Source organism: Phyllobates terribilis, unplaced genomic scaffold (genome assembly GCF_046119375.1).
Source record: "Phyllobates terribilis strain yellow unplaced genomic scaffold, ASM4611937v1 Scaffold_9__5_contigs__length_417890890, whole genome shotgun sequence".
Classification (NCBI taxonomy): Eukaryota; Metazoa; Chordata; class Amphibia; order Anura; family Dendrobatidae; genus Phyllobates; species Phyllobates terribilis.
Window position 1 is genome coordinate 284,555,476 of NW_027362769.1, and position 6,000 is coordinate 284,561,475.

Genomic DNA, 6,000 nt, shown 5'->3' on the forward strand with positions numbered 1-6,000 from the left:
CAACTGTTGGTGCAATAGTAGGAAAATGGAAGAAATACAAAATGACTGTCAATCGACATCGATCTCGGGCACCATGCAAAATCTCACCTCATGGGGGTATCCTTGATCATGAGGAAGGTGAGAGATCAGCCTAAAACTACACAGGGGGAACTTGTTAATGATCTCAAGGCAGCTGGAACCACAGTCACCAAGAAAACCATTGGTAACACATTACACCTTAAAGATTTAAAATCCTGCAGTGCCCGCAAGGTCCCCCTGCTCAAGAAGGCACATGTGCAGGCCCATATGAAGATTGTCAATGAACATCTGGATGATCATGTGAGTTATTAGGAGAAGGTGCTGTGGTCAGATGAGACAAAAATTGAGCTCTTTGGCATTAACTCAACTCGCCGTGTTTGGAGGAAGAGAAATGCTGCCTATGACCCAAAGAACACCATCTCCACTGTCAAGCATGGAGGTGGAAACATGTTTTGGGGGTGGTTCTCTGCTAAGGGCACAGGACTACTTCACCACATCAATGGGAGAATGGATCGAGCAATGTACCATAAAATCCTGAGTGACAACCTCCTTCCCTTCATCAGGACATTAAAAATGGGTCATGGCTGGGTCTTTCAGCAAGACAATAACCAAAAACATACAGCCAAGGCAACAAAGGTGTGGCTCAAAAAGAAGCACATTAAGGTCATGGAGTGGCCTAGACAGTCTCCAGACCTTAATCCCATAGAAAACTTATGGAGGGAGTTGAAGCTCCGAGTTGCCAAGCGACAGCCTCAAAATCTGAATGATTTAGAGATGATCTGCAAAGAGGAGTGGACCAAAATTCCTTCTGACATGTGTGCAACCCTCATCATCAACTACAAAAAACGTCTGACTGCTGTGCTTGCCAAAAAGGGTTTTGCCACCAAGTATTAAGTGTTGTTTGCCAAAGGAATCAAATACTTATTTCTCACTGCAAATGCAAATAAATTTATCTAATTTATACAATGTGATTTTCTTGATTTTTTTTAATATTCTATCTCTCATTGTTAAAATGAGCCTACCCTTAAAATTATAGACTGTTCATGTATTTGTCAGTGGGCAAACCTACAAAAACAGCAAGGGATCAAATTATTATTTCCTTCACTGTATATACACAGTTGAAACCAGAACTTTACATACACTACATAAAAAGACACATATGCATGTTTTTCTCAATATCTGATATGAAATCAGAATAAATCGTTCCTATTTTAGGTCAATTAGGATTACCATAATGTTTAATATTTGCCAAATGCCAGAATAATGAGAGAGAATGTTTTAAGGCATTTTTATTACTTACTACAAAGTCAAAAGTTTACATACATGTCATTAGTATTTGGTACCATTGCCCTTAAACTGAATGACTTTGGTCAAACCTTTGGGATATCCTTCCACAGGCTTCTCAGAATAGTTGGTCGGAATTTGGGCCCATTCCTCCTAACAAAACTGGTGTAACTGATCCAGGTTTGTAGGTCGCCTTGCTCGCACCTGCCTTTTCATCTTTGCCCATAAATTTCCAATAGGATTGAGATCAAGGCTTTGTGATGGCCACTCCTAACCATTGACTTTGTTATCCTTAAGCCACTTTGTTACCATTTTGGCAGTATGCTTCGGGTCATTGTCCATTTGGAAGACCTATTTCCCCCCAAGCTTTAACTTCCTGGCTGATGTCTTGAGATATTACTTCAGTATTGCCACATTATCTTCTTTTCTTGTGATGCCATCTATTTTGTGAAGTGCACCAGTCCCTCCTGCAGAAAAACAACCTGACAAAATGATGCTGCCACCTCAGTGTTTCACAGTTGGGATGGTGTTTTTAGACTTCCAAGCTTTCCCCTTTTCCTCCAAACGTAATGATGGTCATTATGCCCAAAAAGTTCAAGTTTAGTTTCATCAGACCACAGGGCATGTCTCCAAAAATTAAGGTCTTTGTTCCTGTGTGCATTTGCAAACATTAATCTGGCTTTTTTATGTTTTTATTTGGAGTAATGGCTTCTTCCTGGCAGAGTGGCCTTTCAGACCATGTTGATACAGTACTCGTTTCACAGTTTCCGCCATCATCTTCACAAGGTCTTTTGCTTTTGTCCTTGGGTTGATATGCATATGTCGGACCAAAGCACATTCATCTCTGGGACACAGAACCCATCTTCTTTCTGAGCGGTATGATGGCTGGACATTCCCAACTTGTTTGTACTTGTATATAATTGTTTGTACAGATGAACGAGGCACCCAAGGATGAGCCAGACTTGTGCAAGTCCACAATTCTCTTCCTGATATCTTGGCTGATTTCTTTAGACTTTCCCATGATGCTACACAAAGAAGCAGTGTGTTTTAGGTGTGCATTAAAATAGATCCACAGGTGTGTTTCTAATTAACTCAGATGTTGCCAAAAACCAGAAGCTTCCAAACACATGACATCATCATATGGGCAGTCCAGAATTGTTTAAAGGCATAGTAATCTTAGTGTATGTAAACTTTTGACTTTGCAGTAAGTAATAAAAATGCCTTAAAACATTCTCTCTCTCATTATTCTGGCATTTGACAAATATTAATCATTATGATAATCCTAATTGACATAAAACGGGAAAGGTTTATTTTGTTTACATGTGAGATATTGAGAAAAACATGCATATGTTTTTTTTTTATATAGTATATGTAAAGTTCTGGTTTCAACTGTATATGCACATACTGTAGACACACACACACATACATATATACTTAAACTCTTACACACATATGACTATAGATTTTCACTTCACAGAATTCCTATGTCAGTGGTGATGTGTGTGTGGGGGGGTGGACATGTGACGGCTCTGTCATCACTGTGGATGTGATGTGATGCAGATTATTGCACTACAGATGAGGACACAGAATCGCTCCTTTATCACTTCCAAAGCTGAAATCAATGACACAGGTCAGTGCTGAGGCAGATACTAACAGCCAATAAGATTGCAGTGGGCGGCAGAGGGCAGAACTGGACACTCAGGCCAGGGGCGGGGCTACCTCTGTCTGTGAACTTAGAAAAGAAGCCCAGAAAGCTGCTTAGTCTGGTAGAGCCAGATGTAAACAAACTGCATGCAGAGCATAAAGTGAAATTCAGGAGGAACGAAAGGTAGAAACAAAAAATAAAATGTATAGGTGTGTTCTAAATTTACAATACAGCACAGATTAGCTTAAAAAATTGGATTTCATGGTCAGACAACCTCTTTAATATTAAGGAAATTATAGTGGTGAACTTACATGCAAAAGGGTATTTCTGGGGCAACCATACCAATTAATGGACATTACACTCAGTAACATACAGTGGGGAAAATAAATATTTGATACACTGCCGATTTTGCTCGTTTTCCCACCTACACAGAATGGAGAGGTCTGTAATTTTTATTGTAGGTAAGAGAGACAGAATCTAAAAATAGAAACCAGAAAATCACATTGTATGATTTTTACATAATTAAATTGCATTTTATTGCATGAAATAAGTATTTGATCACCTACCAACCTGCAGGAATTCTGGCTCTCACAGACCTGTTAGTTTTTCTTTAAGAAACTCTCCTACTCTGCACTCATTACCTGTATTAATTGCACCTGTTTGAATTTGTTACCTGTATAAAAGACACCTATCCACACACTCAATCAATCACATTCCCAACATCTCCACCATGGCCAAAACCAGAAATGTCTAAGGACACCAGGGACAAAATTGTAGACCTCTGCAAGGCTGGGATGGGCTACAAGACAATAGGCAAACAGCTTGGTGAGAAGGCATCAACAGTTGGCACAATTATTGGAAAATGAAAGAAACACAAGATGACTGTCTATCTTCCTCGGTCTGGGGCTCCATGCAAGATCTCGCCTCATGGGGTAAGGATGATTCTGAGAAAGGTCAAGAATCAGCCCAGAACTACATTGGAAGACCTGGTCAGTGACTTGAAGAGATTTGGGACCAGAGTCTCAAACATTACCATTAGTAACACACTACACTGTCATGGATTAAAATCCTGTAGGACAAGCAAGCTCCCCCTGCTCATGCCAGCACATGTCCAAGCCCGTTTGAAGTTCGCCAATGACCATCTGGATGATCCAGAGGAAGCATGGGAGAAGGTCATGTGGTCATATGAGACCAAAATTGAACTTTTTAGTATCAACTCCAATCGCCGTGTTTGGAGGAAGAAGGATGAGTACAACCCTAAGAACACCTTCCCATCCGTGAAGTATGGTGGGGGAAACATCACACTTTGGGGGTGCTTTTCTGTAAAGGGGACAGGAGGACTGCACTATATTGAAGGGAGGATGGATGGGGTCTTGTATCGCGAGATTTTGGCCAACAACCTCCTTCTCTCAGTAAGAGCATTTAAGATGGGACGTCACTGTGTCTTCCAGCATGACAATGACCCAAAACACACAGCCAGGGCAACTAAGGAGTGGCTCCGTAAGAAGCATTCCAAGTGACCTAGCCAGTCTCCAGACCTGAACCCAACAGAAAATCTTTGGAGTGAGCTGAAACTCAATGTTGCCCAGCGACAACCGCGAAAACCTGAAAGATTTGGAGAAGATCTGTGTGGCGGAGTGGGCCAAAATCCCTGCTGCAGTGTGTGCAAACTTGGTCAAGAACTACAGGAAACATCTGACCTCTGTAATTGCAAACAAAGGTTTCTGTACCACATATTCTGCCTCTCACAGGTGAAGTGTACCTACAATAAAAATTACAGACCTCTTCATTCTTTGTAGGTGGGAAAACTTGCAAAATCGGCAGTGTATTAAATACTGATTTTCAGCATTGTAGGTTAGTAAATGACCAAATATGCATGTGACTATATGCAAAAATGAAGTGCAAGTGCTTCATAGTATGAAATAGCAACTATTTTCTAATATTGATTATGACTGCTTAAGTTGCTATTTCATACTATGAAGCACTTGCACTTTCTTTTTTGCATAATGTCACATGCATTTTTGGTAATTTACTTACCTATGTTAGTGTGTAATGTCCATAAATTGTTATCGTTGCTCCAGAAATACCCTTTTGCATATAAGCTCACAACTATATTTTCCTTAATATTAAATACTACTTGTCACTTGATCACACCATTCTGAAAAGCATGCTTGCCTGTGATTAGAGATGAGCGAACTTGTTCTGAAAATGTTTGCCAATCTCAAAGTCAGCACGAACATTGCACATTCAGATTCGTGTTCCGACCCCCAAGCAATTTTCCTCAAAATTCAGCCATAGTTTGGTAACTGATCGCGTTTCCACTAATGTTTTTGTTAGGACATTTTGCTTAGATAGTAGTGCTGTATGATGAGCGAGGGAGAACGTTTTTGATAAGGGGAGGGGATGGGAAGAGGTCAGAGGAGCGGCAGTCTGTTATTCTTATCTTCTTTTTTCTTAACTTAACGTGTGGAGATTCTGGCAGCCAATCAGGGCACAGAAACCATCCACAGCGTCCAGACACAAGGGCTTGTGTCATTGGCTGCTGAATTCACATGTCCCTCTCCACATAAAAAGCGGACATGTTGTTATGGCGCCATTTTGTCAGTGTAACAGCGCAGAGAGTCTGCTCCTGCTGCTGCTACAGGATAGTAATATAGTTAGCTAGGCGGTTGATTGTCAGTCAGCTAGTTCAGATAGATAGGATCCTGTGTGGCTATGAAATCGACCATCCCGCAGATCAATCCTTTTGCTAATTGTGTTGTCCAGAGGCGCCAGGCCACATTTTAGAATATAACTATTTAGTGCTGCTAATATTGTGCTCCAGGTAGGAGTCCACATTTAAGAATCAAAATTCTTTGTACTAATAGCGTGCTCCAGAAAGCAGGGCATATTTTAGCATATACATATTTTGTGCTGCTAATATTTTTGTCCAGCCAGGAGTCAACATTTGAAAATCTAAATTCTTTGTGCTAATAGCATGCTCCAGAAAGAAGGCCACATTTCTGTATATAAATATTTGGTGCTACTAGTTTTGCTTCAGCCAGGAGTCCACA